Raw genomic sequence first — 18011 nt, forward strand, 5'->3', positions numbered from 1 at the left:
TTCAGAGACAGTGTGTATTGAAAAGGTGTGTCTTAAAGGTATTTTTTCTTGTTTTTTTTGTTTTAAATAAGAAATAAATGAGAGTATCTGGAAGCAAAGTGGTATTAAAAGAGGGCCAGGGATTGTGCTATGTGGAAGCTGTAAAGACGTATAAAGCACAGGACTATTCTCAGTGAACACAGGGCTCTAGTACCTAATTACAGTCCAGGAGAAATCTATGTCTTTGTGAAGATAATAATACAACCTATAGAACAATTAAATAAATGTAGCCAATAGCCAGTGCCCATAATGAAGGAACATTTGATGTGGGGAACTGGAGAAGACTGGCCCAAGTCAGTTTCCAAGACTTCCTGGGAGAGGTAAGCCAGGCGCTAAGCACTGGCCTCTCAGCCTGCATGCACAAAGAGAAACAGGTAGTTGGACTGGTATTTTTTCTAAAATTATTATAAGACATTGAAATTTGTATCCCGTACTCTAACAGACAGTACTCATTGATCCTGTTCTCAGTGTTGTCTGTAAATTGCCCAATGCAAGCCACCCAAGGCCCAGCATATGTCATTCCACCAGGCAGATTGCGGACATGGCAGCTGCAGGTACTGAGTATGTTGCAGGAAGCCAGTTCCCAATGAAAAGATGCCAACTTTCTCCAACAAGCCAGGCCTAGCAGAGCAAGTGGAAACCAGCACTTGAAGTTAGTCTCAGAGTCATTAACTTACTTACTTACCCCAACCTGAGTTAAAGGGCTTTTGTTAAATGCACTTCAGGGACATTTTATTAAATCATTTGATCAAGTTAAGAGATAGTTTCTCCATGACTCAATAGGAGATAGCTTCTCCGTGACTCAATAGGAGATATCTTCTCCATGACTCAATCCCCCCTCTAGGGGAGGAGCCACTTTCGAGGCATTGATAAGGAATTAATTTCCTATCACAGACATGCCACCAATTGGAAAACACACTGCTGTTTGGATTTGTTGGCTGAAAGGATGGTTTATTTTTGGATAAACTGAGATTAGCATATGAATTGTCACATGTGATAATTATAAAAAGGCTTGACAGCTGGCCTTTGCAAAGGCAGAATAAGTGCCTGTCTGAATTGTGTCCTTTGAGTGTCACTGGTTGGCTTCCTTACCCAGGTCCTCATTTGCCCTCTCCCAGTGATATTGTCTTAAAGCTTGAAGTGACCATGATGCACACTGTCCCTTAGGAGACCCATAATTTACTTGGTGCATGGCATCGTTTCTTTGCCATAGTTGGACAAGGACAGGTTAACTACATTAGCATGGAAATCAAAAAGGACTCAAACCCAGTGGCGTTTATTGAGTAGCAATGATGTGATCCGCATATAAAGCAAGAAATTTGGAGGGCAGAGTTATTGCCCTCAGTTAGTGATCTACTTGGAAACAGCACTAACATAAAATTGGCATACCATCTATAGGACTTCATAAGGGGAAGAGGGCATTGCATACCGACTTCTGTAATTTGTGAGTTGACATAATGGGCCAACAGTTAGAACTACTGGGATGATCACAGCTGCCCCACTCATGATGAGGGACCAAAGTAAGTGTAAGGGGATCTTTATACTGAAGGTGCAGCTATCTTTATTGGATTATCTATGAAGATGAATGTTTACAAGAGTATTTTTATGATTTATGAAGGGACTTTATCACTCATTTTCTTTGCAACATTCAATTTAAAAACAATAGCAAGGCAAAACAAATAAGTTTAGAAACATACTTCTAAGACAAAGGAAGGTCATCATGCCTTTACTACGCTTAAATTCCCAAGTTGAATTACTCTCTAAAAGAAAGACATTCTAGGCTTCATGGGGCAGGTGGTAAATGCTTGGTCAGGTTATTTTAGTTCTTACTAAGCCTGCATTGATGGACCATAGATACCTTCTAGAATGCTAGTGGTCACCTGCATAAAAAAGCCGTATAGTTTTGGGGCATTTCCATGACTCTATTAAGACAGTCATCCCACAACAGGGAAATGGAGAGAGCAGTGTTGTGAATTCTCGGTGTAATTTAACATGCCTTTTTACTACTGATTGGAGAAATTCTGAAAATGTCATTACATCAGACTCTCATGGCTTAAATTTTGGTTATAATTGTGACCTAATTACTTTTTTTTCATAAACAGTAAATATGATATTGTTATCCTCATTTTATAAAAGAAAAAAATGAGAGCTGAGGGATTAAGCAATATTTATGATGCCCACAGAAACAATTACTTCCAAGTGACAATTATTGTTTCTGGTCTAGTTTCGGTCTTTAATGAATAAAAAAAATGTGATGACTATTAAAGAATATTGGGTACCTTGGGTATCTTCTGTGCTCTTTGTGTTTTTTGGTGTGATTAATGCCCAACAAACTTTATTTTTTTAGACAATGGTGTGTGCCCTAGTGAATTATCTCTAAGTCTCCACAACTATTAAATAATATTATTGATTTCCTATTCCCTATATGGAGGTTCTTTTAGTCTACAGGAAAACAAGAGTTATGTTAAGGTATAAAGCAGAAATATCTGAAGTTTTCCTATAAACAACAAATTATTATCCTCTAGTATCTTGTCCTTGTCATATAATTCAAGTGAAAGGAAACCCTTATATTTTAAGCTCCTGCATCTTAAGACTTGTTTCTCTAAGATTGCTATTATACACCTGAGGATAACGGTCTTCTTTGATGATTTTTTAAAAAAAATTAAGGAAATATTATTTCTGAGCACTAATTATACGTAATCTAAACCAGATAGCATGGGTGTAAAGATAAGGAGACAGAGAAAGAGGGGGGGGGAGGAAGGAAGGAAGGAAGGAAGGAAGGAAGGAAGGAAGGAAGGAAGGAAGGAAGGAAGGAAGGAGAAAAAGAAAGAAAGAAAGAAAGAAAGAAAGAAAGAAAGAAAGAAAGAAAGAAAGAAGAAAGAAAGAAAGAAAGAAAGAAAGAAAGAAAGAAAGAAAGAAAGAAAGAAAGAAAGAAGAAAGAAAGAAAGAAAGAAAGAAAGAAAGAAAGAAAGAAAGAAAGAAAGAAAGAAAGAAAGAAAGAAAAAGAAAGAAAGAAAGAAAATAAATTTTAAAAAGAAAGGAATTGTCAGGTTCACCAGACTGACCTGACTTGACCTGTAAAGGTAACAGGTACTTTCAGACATGAATGGACAATGGACTAGTGTTACTTAGAAAGAAAGAAAGAAAGAAAGAAAGAAAGAAAGAAAGAAAGAAAGAAAGAAAGAAAGAAAGAAAGAAGAAAGAAAGAAGGAAGGAAGGAAGGAAGGAAGGAAGGAAGGAAGGAAGGAAGGAAGGAAGGAAGGAAGGAAGGAAGGAAGGAAGGAAGGAAAGAAAGAAAGAAGAAAGAAAGAAAGAAAGAAAGAAAGAAAGAAAGAAAGAAAGAAAGAAAGAAGAAAGAAAGAAAGAAAGAAAGAAAGAAAGAAAGAAAGAAAGAAAGAAAGAAAGAAAGAAAGAAAGAAAGAAAGAAAAAGAAAGAAAGAAAGAAAATAAATTTTAAAAAGAAAGGAATTGTCAGGTTCACCAGACTGACCTGACTTGACCTGTAAAGGTAACAGGTACTTTCAGACATGAATGGACAATGGACTAGTGTTACTTATATAGACAGTGAAAAAAATAAGCCAAATGTGCTTTTTACCTGGATCACATAAAAAAAAAATTTACTATGACACAAATTACGGGATATATCCATTAACTGGAGCCAAATCTGGGTGGTAGCTAAATGTTAAAGTTTTGTGTGTTTTTTAATTCTGTAGCTCTATTTTAAGGGGAGTAGAGTAGAAAGAACCCCAAAGACAATGAGAAACTATCTCATAACAGCCTCCAAGGCAAGTTAGGAGGACAAGTGGGAGATGCCCTCTTAGTAGCTCCTTACAGCCCTCTCCCGTCCATAGAGGATCGCACAGTGTTCTACCTAGACTCAGGCAACCTGTGGTTCAAGACTGTGCCCACAGGGTAAATGCAAAGTCTCTAGGATGCATTCAGGGCCAGGTTTTCCAATACAAAAATTAGGGTTGTGATAAAGCTTACTTTTGCTATTGAGATTGAAAGTAAAGATCCATTACTTTCTTCATATTTATCAACCTTAGTCATCCAATGAAAAATTATTAAGTCTACTGAACATACACTGTGCCAGTCATGGCTCTTGATACCGGAAAAATGAAGACAAGCAAGATGTGTTACCTTTTCATCATGAAGATAGAAGCGTAATGAGGAAGGCGGGCTTGAAGCTGTATCTAATTGTGAGTGCTGTGAAAGAATTTTGTACTGGGAGCAGAGGGGCCTCCTGCAAGTCAAGTCATCCATGGAGGAAAGGTTCATGATCAAGGCAACACACACCATTTAAATCTTGAAAGATGGAACATTGTACTATAGTTTGAAAAGGTAAACAAGAACAAATCCCAGACAAAGGCTACCCGTTGGAAAAAGACACAATGGCATAAATCAAAGAATTCTGAGTAAGTCAATGTGACTTAAATTCAGAATGTTTGACAGAGAAAGACAGAGTCGACAGAGACATGAGAAGGAGACAAAGGAGCTTTCAGTTGGTGCAGTCAAGATAGTCCTTGTGTGCCCTAGGTTTTTATAATATTTTGTGAAAGTTTTAAATAGTCATCAATGACACTGAATAAGGGGCTGATATATCTTGACATAAGTGGCATCACTAGTCATGGTGAGCAGAACGGTTCTGAGAAGGTTACCTAGGGGTCCAAAGGTAAATTAGAAAATTTTAAATGAAGGCAAAATTGAAGGTATGGGAAATAAGATTTTAAAAGGGAGACACTGCAAACTAAATGTGAACCTCATTAGGAGGAAAGTTGGGAGATATTGTAATTCATGTGAAAAAAAATTATTTTTCACTCCTACGGCTTGGGACTTGTTTTTCTAAAATTGATATTGAAATTAACAGTTTAATTCACTTTTCCGTCCATGAGATAAATGCTCATGTAATATAGTGCCATAGTGACACTTGTTTGCCTTTGGGTTTAATTTACATTGACAGCCTATTTGCCTGTTTTTACAGGAATTGAATTAGGTTGTCCATGTACAACACACAGTAAGTTTAATGAGGTTCAGACCTGTCTCCCAAAGCTACCACTGTGTAAAAAGTGTTTCACTTGGGAAATTAGAATCTCTAGGCCACCTTCATTAATCTGCAAGGGGGGTAGGCTCTTTTGTATTACAAATCCATAACAAGTGGAAACAGGGTGATAAGCAGAGATCTATCAGTTCCCCAAACAAATTTACATTAAATCATTTATGAATTCTTTGTTCCATTTCTGGTTCCTTCACATGAAAGTGCAAAGCACGTGGCCACCCATATTGAGTCCTCAGGGTCTTTTAAATAAATACAAAGGCTTTGGGGTAACTATTTCCTATAAACAGATGTGGAAAGATAAAACCTCCAAAGCCAAGGAAAACAATCCTGGACAGGGGAGATCTCCCTGTCCCCACCAGTTGCAAGGGGAAGTGGGCTTCTTGCGATGTCATGAGGAAAATAATTTTTTGAGACTTGCATGGGAGAATGAGTGGCATTTATTTGCATGAAGTTAAATCCCTGTGTTTCCAAGGTCTCATTTCCTTTGATCCCACCAAGGAAGAAATCCAGCTGTGCCTTTAGCAGGGCTAGGATTAAAACAGTTGCCCACAATTTCCATTCCATGTCTGCACAGCCCAATCCAGCATCAGGCTAGTTTAGTTTGTAAATCCCCGATGTAGTCCATCAGTCCATCCTATGTGGGGTCCACAGGGACACATGGCTAAGGAGGGACAATGGTCAGCAGTAAAGGCAGTGGAACAAGAGAGCCACAAGGGCCAAGAGAGCAAGTTCCTTTGTCTGTGGGATTATGTATCTCCAAATTTTTGTGGGCTTGCAGTACCCCCACCCTCGCTAGCCAATCCATGGTTCCCCACACTAGACTGACTGGCACTTTCCCTTTGACACCCTGACTTTACTGTGCATGCATCCATCTCCCCTTTGTTCAGTCCCTTCCCTCAGTGCTCTGCATGGAATGGACCAGTGGTTCCTTGGGGAGTGTGAAATTGCAGCTTCGAGGTGAAGCTGCCCAGATGGCCATGCTTATAACGTCAGGCCTCCCTTTTACTCATTTCCTATTATTAATAACTAGCTGAGTACAATGCTATCAGTTGCTCCCTCATTTCTAGTTCCTTCACATGGCAAAGCACATGGCCACCCACATTTGAGTCCTCAGGTATTTTTCACAAATACAAAGGCTTTGGTTAATTATATAACATTAACAGATGTGGAAAGATAAAACCTATAAAGCCAAGAAAACAATCCTGGACAGTTAATTACTGGGTTAGAAAAAGCACACATGGCTTGCAAATCTAATGAAGAAAGGTCATCAGTGCTCTCTATCCCTTCTATTACCTGATACATTTTAAGTCATTCTTCTAGACTTTATCCTGTGGGAGTCTCATAAAGATGATAGAAGATAGTTCAATCAAGCCGTCTATATGAAAGGTTAGGAAATTTACCTAAGTGCATTGCCTGAAGGGATGTACTCCCTTAAAGGTTCTCAGTGTTTATGTGTAATTGAAGTAACTACACCATGAAAGGGGCAGAGGTGACTATTCTCTTACAGAGAATGGAAAATCTAATTATAAAAAATTTACACTCTATTAAAAAGTAAGAAATTCATGGCATCTAGGTATATCAACCCAGGTATATACTAAGAGCAAATGGTCTTACCCACAAACACCAGCAAGAGGCAAGTAATTAATCACGATTGTGTACATCTATCTACACAAAGGGTCTAGAGGAAAACCAAGAAAGCTGGAAGTAATAGTCTGCAGGCAATTGGCAAAATTAGATTTGTTTACAATTCTCTCTCTAACCACATTTGTATTCCTCCCCTGGGATATAGGCAGGAAAGTTTCTTCTTTGGCTAAAGTCTCCCCATTTGTATCTTTTCAAAGTGGAACCAGACTAAGGGCCACTTCAGGCAAAGGCTTGTTTGGATTGGAATGAGTCCCAAATTTATCAAACATAGTGCTAAATAATTTATATTACCTGATTTACTATTGCTCTAAAATATGTTTTATGTCACTATTTTAAGTAAGAATATGGAGATTCAACCAGTGAGAGGTTCATGTGTGAATTCACGTGATATAAGCTAATTAACAAACTGAAATTTACCTTCAGTCACAGAGTCACCAAGTCTGGTTCTTTTGCCTGAATCTGTGTCCCCCAATCCCAATTAAAATCAAAGAAGGAGGACATGTTTGTAATGGTGAAATGGAAATAATTAATATGATACGGGATAGTTTCAGCAAGCATGCCACTATTAATGATTAAAATCTATTTGTGCAGATTTGGCTAAAAAGGCTAAAGTGAGTGTTAATACCTGTGGTGTTGGCATCTGCTAACATTGTTTCAGATCCTGGCACTTTCCCTAACGTTTTTCACATTGGGGAGAAATGCTTTCTGAATCAACTGAAATCACATGTACTTTCTTTAGATAGTAGGTATGAGCTTGAATATTCACCAGTTTCTGCCTAACAGTCACCTCTCTTAACGTAAACATTAAAAAACAGGCGCCAGAATGTACTTCTTACAGTCACACTCTTCTCTGAGAGCACTTGTCTATACTTTGTAGCTAGTTTGGGGGATGCAAATGACAACGAGAAATTCACAAGTGTATCCCATTGCCTATTACTCACCTCAATATACTTTCAAAGTGTTGCTTGTGCCATTAGTTTCCATAGAGAGTCGCCCAGGTGTCTGGATACATTTGTTCTTCGCAACATGCCCTGCAGACATGCCTCTCTCCTGCTTGTATCCTGGTCTCCTCTAGCAGCTCTGATAGAGCCTCTAGTTTAAAAATATACCCCCGCACTCCCTCCCTCTGCCGCTGATGTGACACGTGGTCTATGTTGAATGCTCCCTCTCTTACAGTATTAAAAACAGGTTCTCACAGTTTAGCTTTTCAGCCTGAGTAAACGATGGCTTCAGGATTCATTAGCTGCTCCTGAACACTGGCTTGGAGAATGTGCTAGTAGCATCACCTTCCACTCTACCCTTGCCAACATTAAGATGCCACTGCTAGCGACTTTATTGTCAAAGCTTTATTGTATTTTCAGCCAAATTCATTCTGTAGATCAAACCCACAGAGACCCCTGCCTCTGTTTAATTTCTGCTCAGCTCAGACTTTTCCTGCGGTGCTGAGAGACAGGAAGCCACAGGCTTTCGAACACTTCAGATATATATGGTCACCAATCTCTGACATGCAGAACTATTAAAATCTCAGCACTTGCACCCCAGGAAAGTGCGGCTAGACTGGAAGGCATGAAGCCATTGAGAATCCACAATTCATTTTTTTTGAAATGCCAAGAACAAGGCCGTTAATTCTCACAAAGCACGGAGGCAGGCCCTCCGAGGAGAAAGGGGTGGAAACGCTCACCATGGAGCCTCAGAGAGATGAGTCAACAGCAGCATTTCAGCTTCAACCGAGGCAGGAAGAAACTCTCCCAGGGCTCTGTCCTCCTCATGGCCAACCAGTGCATCACTATACTGCATTGCCTGAATAGTGGCTGACTGATATTGGATATTTAAATATAAATCTTCAATTTTTTTGTTTCATAACTCAGCTAGAAAATGATACGTTTATCATAAAAGATGCAAAGCAACCCCAACATTAGCAAGTACAAAGAAAAGAATAAAAAAGCATAACCCACAGTCCTTCTTGTTAGATAACCAAGCACTGGAGGCTTTCATGATAATTTTTTTTTCTTTTTATTATTATCCCACCAATCTTTCTCCCGTTAACTTCTGCCTAGAATATTGCAGTTACTTTCTAATTTATCTTTCTCCACCCAGTCTTGAAATCCTGTGATAGTCTGTCCACACACCACTATTATTAAGCTGCTTTTCCATATACACTTAAAATTAGTTTCTGTTTTGTAGGGATTATAATATCTCTACTCCATTTAAAAATGCTCGACCTTCCCAACTGCTGTTTATTTTTAATAGAATCATTTAAAATTACATATCTATTGTTTACTAATTCCTTTACATATTTGATTTGTACCTTACTTTTCCTTTTCCCTATTAGTTTAGTCCCTTCGAGAATTGTTTCACTTTTCTCTATTTCCATTAAGTAAAAAAAAAAAAAAAAAAATTAAATGAAGGCTAAATTAAAACCACAATGATTTATCATTACATTATCACCAGAGAGCTAAAATTAAAGAAATTGAACTTATTGTTTCTGTGCACATTTGACTCTTATACACTGTTGATAAATGTAAAACAGTACAACCACTTTGCAAAATAGTTAAGAAGTTCCTTTAAAAATTAAACATACATCTTCCTTAAATCCTAACTATTTACCTGCAGGTATTTACCCAATAAAAATAAAAATATATGCCTATACAAAGACTTCTACATGAATTCTCATGAACAGCTTTAATTGTAATAGCCAAAAACTAGAAATGACCCAAATATCCATCCACAGATAAATGGATCAACAAATGTTGATATATGCCAGGCGATCTGGAAAATACTCAACAATGTAAAGGGATATTGATATACACAGCAATATAGATGAATTTCAAAATAACTATGTCATATGAAAGGAGACAAATCCTGCCAAAAAACTTCTATGAGATTCCATTTATACAAATGACTAGAAAATTAAAACTAATCCCTAGTGACAGAAAGGAGATTGGTGTTGTCTGGAGAATGGGGGATAGAGTTTGATGGGGAGGCACTGGAAAGAGAGATTCCAAAAGAACATGAGGTCACCTTAAAGGTAAATATATATATTTATTATGTTTATTGCAATGATGGTTTTATGAATATCTATGTATGTCAAAACTCATTAAAATGTATATTTTAAATAAATGCAATTTATTGTAAGTTATTTATACCTTAACAAAAACAAAAATCAGTTAAAAATTAGAACTAAGAGCAATCAGCTTCTTATTTATAACTCCGTAAACTTTACTGATCCAATGAATAGAATACCAGAGAGAAAGTAAGACATAAAGACAAGACAGCCTTTCAAATAGTTTAAACATTTTGGGCTCATGAGCTTACGAAAGCTGAGGGTCCATGCATAAGGAATTTTTGCAAACGACCAGGATCTAGGAGACATGCTAGATGAAACAACATTCTGGTGGAACTAGGGACCAAATGCAGAGCAGTTTTAGTGCCTTTGGTTTTAGCAGATGCCATAAAAGGGATGAGTCCTGACAGCAGGGGCAGAGCAATTTCAGAGATTCCTAACTCACACAATCAGATTTGGAGCCAAGTGGTGCTGGACCAGTAGCAGTCAGTCTTTTAGCACCATGAGAGCACATGGTGCCACCACATGCGCCATCACAAGCTGCATGTAGATCATTTTATCCAAAACCACAGATCCTTAGTTATTTCATGAAAGGTTCTCTCCTTATCATCCTGAGCAGAAGGCTCATTGGCAGACATTATACTTATAGGGTGGACTTCTTAGAACCCCCTCAGTCTTTTGAGGGGCTTCCTCCTATCATCATTTATACATGGATACTCTTATAAATGTATCGTCTCAAAACAAAGATATCAGACAGCGAGGCTGGAAAGCCATGAATGTGTATGGAGTTGCAGGCAAATTTGAGGCCCTGTGGGGACTTCCCTTCTAGGCACCCTACAAATCTATTTATACAAATCTTACACACTTAAATTTCTACCTCCATCATCACGCTTTTCCAGATCAATCATCTGTGACATTTCCTATATAGTATTGGAAATTGTTTGAGCCTATTAATCTTAATCACAACCCTCAAAAGTGATATCTCTCTCTTCTGAACTCTCCAAAACTATATTATCTGTATTATTCATGTTACTTCATTATATTTGTCTTACTGTGCTATTTAGATGGGGAAACTGTGTCTTTGTTGACAATCAGACAAGTGGACTAACAATTTAAAAGAGGTAGGGATTGTGCTGGCCAGTGTGGCTTAGTGGTTAAAGCATGGGCCCTGTGCACCAAAGGGTCGTGGATTTCATTCCCAGTCAAGGGCACGTACCTGGGATGCAGGTTCAATCCCTAGCCCTGCTTGGGGTCTGTGCAGAAGGCAACCAATTGATGTGTCTCTCTCACATCAATGTTTCTCTCTCTGTCTCTACCCTCCTCCCTCCCTTTCACTCTAAAAATCAATGGAAAAATATCCTTGGATAAAGATTAACAAAAAAACAAACAAACACATACCTGTGAATCACTGGAGTCCCAGAAGAAGAGACGGAGAAAAGATCAGAAAACTTATTTAAAGAAATCATGGCTAGGAACTTCCTAAATGTGGGGAGAGATTGGAGGTCCAAGTTTGTGAAATTCATATGCAAGAAACTCAATTTAAAGACATCTTCTCCCAGAGACAGTATATAAAACTGAAAAACCAAAGATGAAGAAAGAATCTTAAAAGCATCAAGAGAAAAGAAGCTAATAACTTACAATAGAACCTCCATAAGGCAATCAGCAGATTTCTCAGCAGAAAACTTACAGGCCAGGAGAGAGTGGGGTGTATATTCAAAGTGCTAAAGAAAAAACTAAACTGCCAACTAAGAATACGCAATCTGGCAAATATTTCCTTCAGAATAACTACATGGTCAGCTTGTCTCTCTGTTTGGACTCATTCTCCCACATCATGGCCAAGCCTGAAGCTGCTGTAACCTTTGTTGGACTTATATTAGACATCCAGGACACAGCTTTCATCCCTTGGACTACCTCTGGCTTCATTTCCTTTGCAAAGACAAGGCCTAGTTTAGGGTAGAAGTTAGAGGGAAACATTCATTTTTTTCTGCTTTGAACTAAGTCAATTTGCCTGAATGAGGCTTGGACAAAGGAGCCCTTCATTAGTATTTGGGACCATCGTTCAGTTAATAAGCCAACATGACTTTTACTAGAATTTGTCTTGTCTGACTTGTTTTGTTCATATAGTTATCATGGGGACTCTACACCAAGATGTAATTGATTGTGGGAAAAGTATAGGAATTCTTTTTTTTTTTTTAAGTATAGGAATTCTTGACGCATGGCTAATAAATACTTATAACTGCACCCAAATCTGACCTAAATTTTGAGGAGGGTGTTGTGCCTATAGAATTTTAAGCAATCTAGCTTTATTGGAAAAGCCTTCCTATTTTGGAAAATGGATTGTTGGAAGCTTTGGTGTACTCTGCTTCAAATGTCAATACCATAACTGTTTTTGATGTATATGCATTAGGACTATTTATCCTTTTATAATTGACATATTTTTCTAAAGTTATTACTTAGTTCTCAATATAAACCTGAATAACAGAGAGTGACTGTGCTAGCCTTATAGACAATAGGGTTCTGACAGGTATTTTTTACTTTCAATGGGGAAAAACAAAACTGATTTCTGTCTATGACTTGGCATCTCATGCAGCTTGATGACAGACAGGTAAAAAATGCAGCGATTGTGGATTTGCAAGTGTTCTAGCTCAGGACTGGCCTCAAGTGTGCACCTCCAGCATCCTTGTATTTAAAAGACTCTTGTCTGTTTCCAACCAGGAAGTGTAACCATCCTTCTCTGGAAAGAGCTCAGTCTCCAGAGAAGAGAGGCGTCCATAGGTAATCTCACAGCCCCAGGGCCCCTCCTAGGTGTGGCAGGAATTGGGAAGAATTCTGAACAATGGGAGAACGTTTAAGGTAAAGCCATTAATGTTTTCTGTAATTGCTTATTTTCAACAGCCATCAGCAATCTGAGTCTCTCATCATTGATGCTTCTCTCTCTCCCTCTCCCTTCTTCTCTCTGAAATCAATAAAAATATATTTTAAAAGAAGAGAAATGCAAATTAAAACCACAGTGGCCTATCACCTCACACCTGTCAGGATGGCTACCATCAATAAGTCAACAAACAATAAGTGTTGGTGAGGGTGTGGAGAAGCGGGAATGCTCATGCAAGCACTGCTGATGGGAATGCAGATTTGAGCAGCCACTGTGGAAAGCAATATAGAGTTTCCTCAAAAAATTAAAAATGGAACTGCCTTTATGACACAGTGATTCCACTTATGAGAATATATCCAAAGAAACCCGAAACACAAATTCTAAAGAATATATGCCCCTATTTTCATTGCAGCATTATTTACAATAACCAAGATTTGGAAGCAGCCCAAGTGCCCAACAGCAGATGAGTGCATAGAAAAGCTGTGGCATATTTGCACAATAGAATACTAATCAGCCATAAAAAAATTTAAAAAAAGATGGAAATCTAAGTGAAATACTGGAGAGCATTAAGCTACGTGAAATAAGCCAGTCAAAGAAAAATAAATACCATATGATTTCACTTATATGTATAATCTAATGACCAACACAAACAAAATAGAAATAAACTCATAGATACAGAGAACAGATGGACAAGTGTCAGAGTGGAGGGAGTTAAGGGGGTGCTGAGTGACTAAGTTGAAGGGATTACACACAAAATATAACTCAGAGATACAGATAACACTATGGTGATTACCAGAGGAAAGTGGGGGGGGGGGTGGTAGATAGAAGAGCACGAAGAAGGGATAAATGCTTATGGAAGGAAACTTGAATTTGGGTAGTGAACACATAGCACAATATACAGATGATGTTTTATAGAATTGTACTCCTGAAAACTATATAATTTTATTAATGAATGTTACCCCAATAAATTAAAATTTAAAAAAAAAAATAAAGTTTTTTTTTAATACATCTTTATTGATTTCAGAGAGAGGAAAGGAGAGGGAGAGAGAGAGATAGAAACACCAATGATGAGAGAGTCATTGATTGAGCCCGCAACAGGGCATGTGCCCTGACCAGGAATCGAACCCGAATCGCCTGGATCCTAGGTCTATGCTCAATCGCTGAGCCACACCCAGCCAGGCAAAAAAATAAAATAAAATTTTTAAAATGAAGCAGTTCTAGATTGAAATTCAGTCTCTCTACTGCATGTAAATTGTGTAATCTTAGACAATCAATTCATTTTCTTCTTTCAGTTATTTCATGAGCAAAGTTGAAATTATGTATATATACATATTTATCATTGTCATTGAAAAGATTGTCATTCAGTATACATTTAGCATTTGGTACTTTCCTTGTTCCTTGAATAAGTGTGTATGTGTATAGGTATGCTTGTGCTAAGTAGTTGAAATAAAAGGCATAATTTCACAATAAGAACTGGCTGTCTGGCATTCAGGAGACATCACCTTCACAAATTTATGAGTCGACCTCTGAACTTTGAGAGACCAGAGGAAAGAGCCTCTCAAGGATCCAGGGATGGGGCATGTCATTTCAGAGCACAGATGCTAACAGAAGATCTGTAAATGCTCTGGCCAGTGTAGCTCAGCTGGTTGAGTGTAGTCTCATGCACCAGGAGGTCATTAGTTAAATTCAAGGTCGGGACACATGCCTGGTTGTAGGCTCAATCCCTAGTAGGAGCCATGCAGGAGGCAACTGACCAATGATATTTCTCTTTCATCAATATTTTTATCTCTCTCTCTTTCTCTTCCTCTCTCTGAAATCAATGAAAACATATATATATTTTTTAAATATCTGTATATAATTGTAATAGAATAGATCCTCTGTCCAGTGAAATCTTCCCCACTGGGAATTCTGTGTGGGACAATGATATATACATATGGGGATTATTTGGTTATGATTGTGTAAGTGCAATTGAACAGGGGTCTATGACTTGAATATTTTAATATTATTCTCTATCAGCTGTTGTGAGAATCTTGCACATATGAGGTACCTGTGGTACCTGAGATGAGCATCCTCAAAATAAGGTTTTACACTGAACCCTTGGGCCAGGGAACTCTCTTTCCTAAAATGTATCTACTTGGATTATGTGACTTTCTTTTCCTAGCCATATTTCAGACATTTCTTGTTGGATCAACCTTTCTTGGATATATTATAAAGTATTATTATCCTAGGACACTTGTGTCTTTTGTTTGTTTGTTCATTTAATTTATCTTTATTGTTTAAAGTATATTATAGATGTCCCCTTTTTCCCCCCATTGACCCCTTCCACCCAGCACTCACCCTCCACCCCAGACCTTCACCAAACTATTGTTTGTGTTCATGGGTTATATATATAAGCATATAAGTTAATCTCTCCCCACCCTCTCCCGCACCCCCGCCCTCCCTCTGAGATTTGTCAGTCTGATCCATGCTTCCATGTCACTAGATCTGTTTTGTTCATCAGTTTATTATGTTCTTTAGACTACACATATAAGTGAGATCATGTGATGTTTGTCTTTCTCGGCCTGGCTTATTTCGTTTAGCATAATATTCTCTAGGTCTGTCCATGCTGTCATAAGGGGTAAGAGATCCTATAACATTATATCTTTTTTTTCAAGGTTTACTACTCTGATAATACTGTCATAGCTCATTGTGATATAATTTGATTTTCCCTGATGATTTGTGAATTAAGCACCTTCTGATATATTTATTGACTATTTAAATACTCTGTTATTATATCATGATTAATTTTATTGATGTATACGGAATCAATGCTTATTCCAAAATTATTTAAAGAAGCTTTAAAATAGAAAGCCAAGTCCATGAAGAAATTAAAGGCAGATTATTATATGAAACTGTAAGTAAGTTTAACAAACTGAACACATATGTTAAGTTTTAATGTACCATGTAAAGGCAGACCATGAATTCAGATCTGGATTCTAGCAATCAGAGCAAAGTGGAAAACTTTATCATAACACAATTCAGTATCCATAACATAAAAAATAGCCACTTATTGTTCCGAATACATTTACTTGTGGGATTGGGATTTGGAAATTTAGAGCAGAAGATGGAAACAGGCTGGGTCTCACACAGATTTGTTTGGCTTGGTTTTGTTGCACAGTATTTTACAAAGTTTTGAATTAGTTATCGATATTTAAACATCAAGATACTTATGTGCCAAATTCTTGGTTCAAAATTGCTCTTCATAAATCAAAACATGTGGACATATCACGCCTTTGTGCCTGCATGAAGCTGAGTGCCCATCCCTTAGAGAGAATACGTGTTCTCCATTTTACAACGGTTCCCATCAATTCCTTGTGTCAGATGTCATTCATCATCATTCTTGCAATGGTTCTATTTATTTTGTATTTAGTGATTTTCTGCCATTTTGCACAGCCCATTTACTTCATTTCTGTTTCCAGCTGGTCCCTGTAGGCATCTGTGTTTATAGACCTAGAGGAGAATATTGAAGGTAGATACATCAGTTAAGCCTTCAGAAATGTTATTTCTCAAAGAAACAATATGCTATGATATTGTCAAGTTTGGGTTTTGTTGCTAAACGTAAGAGGAAAGAACAGAAAATCCCCAAAGGCTAATAATCTGAAATTAATTTATACTTATTTTGACATAGAACATCTGAGTATTTTCTGAAAATGCTATGCCTTATAAATTATTTTCTGCTTAATTGTGAAATTCAAATGGGAAAACACACACACACAAAATAATGCAGAGGCAAAGAAGCATGGCATTAATAATGTAGAGAAACCCATGTAGAATTATTTTTTTCAACATGATTGAAAAACCAGACACTGCTCACATGGATAACTGAAACCTGATCATATGGTACAAAGTATTTTAGATTATAATTTCACGTTATACTACAATTTTAGATTAATTGGAACTATGTGATTTAATTTTATTATTTATATTTAACTAAATATTTTATTTCGAGTATATACCTTTAAAAAGTATACAGCTCTATGAAATTCTGCAAGTATACACATTGATATAACTTCCCTCACTGAGACCAAAAATAGATTATCAGCATTTGTCGGAAGTCGTTCCATCCTTGTCACTGGACACAGTCCTTCAAGGAGGAGACATCTGCCCAGCCAGTGCTCCATGGGACTTGGCCTGTGGCATGACCTTCTTCCCATGCTTGTTCCCTTTCTGACGCTCTGTGTCCTGACCCGAGCCACTGCACCAGAAAAGGGCATTGCCCTAGCTGGAAACTTTTCCCCATCAGGGGAGTCGGATGAGACTGGAAAAGACAATGATTCAGTAGAAGCCCCAAGGAGTACGGGAAAATCATGTGCCGCTTATGAGGAACTCAGGCTGTCAGCAGAAAGCTTAGGACTTGTCAGGCCCATTGCCGCAGGGGGTTCCCCACCAGGGGAAGGCCGGGGGCCGGGCACAGGGCCATCCACAGGGAGCCCACCAGTGAGTTCCCACAAGGAATGCATTACTGGGGGATGTTCATATTAATGGAAAGCTCTGGGAATCCCCACAAGGAAAGAGCTTATTTCAATCTACACCTGAACCCTTATCACACACAGACTATTACAATGGGGACGGACTGCTGCAGGGAATGTCAGCGGAGAGACCGAGGCAGGTGCCAGGCAGGGGGTCAGTCACCACAGCTAAAAACAATCACGCGCAAGCTCCAGAGCCCTTACTTAGGACTTGCACAACATTCACATAGAAAAGCTGGCTCAGTTATTCTCCTTTTAGCTACGTGGTAGAGCAATAAAATAGTAACTTCAAAATATAAATAAAACAGTAGGTAAGAGAAAAATTAACATACCTAAACAGGCGTAAATTCTTTAGCAAAGGTCAGATAAGAAGGTATATTCATTAACTGTGAAAGGCCAAGACAGAAACCGGAACAAAGCAGGATGCCATGTTGTTTAACCAGCAACAAAATCAAATAGTATAAGTACAGTTGTAACAAGGCAATAAAAAGAAGCTGATTCTCCCGATGCTCTGAACGCTGCCTCCGTGTCCTTCCTTCCTCCATCGCCGACGCCGTCCACACCTTTGGGGGCCCCTGGACCCGCTGGGGCTGGACCCCGGCAAGCATTGCCAAAATTCTTCTTTTTTTCCTGCTAATCGTTGGTCTACCTACTTCACACCCACATCAAAAATTACCACTCTTTGACTTTTACTTGAGTCAGTTTTGCCTCTTTGTTAATTTTGTATAAATAAAATCATGCAGTATATAACTTCATTTGAGACTTCACTAGTTCAACATGACGACTGGAGGGTTAAACCAGGCTTTTATATTAGCAATAGTTTATATT

Source organism: Miniopterus schreibersii (genome assembly GCF_964146895.1).
Source record: "Miniopterus schreibersii genome assembly, chromosome: 7".
NCBI classification, from domain to species: Eukaryota; Metazoa; Chordata; class Mammalia; order Chiroptera; family Miniopteridae; genus Miniopterus; species Miniopterus schreibersii.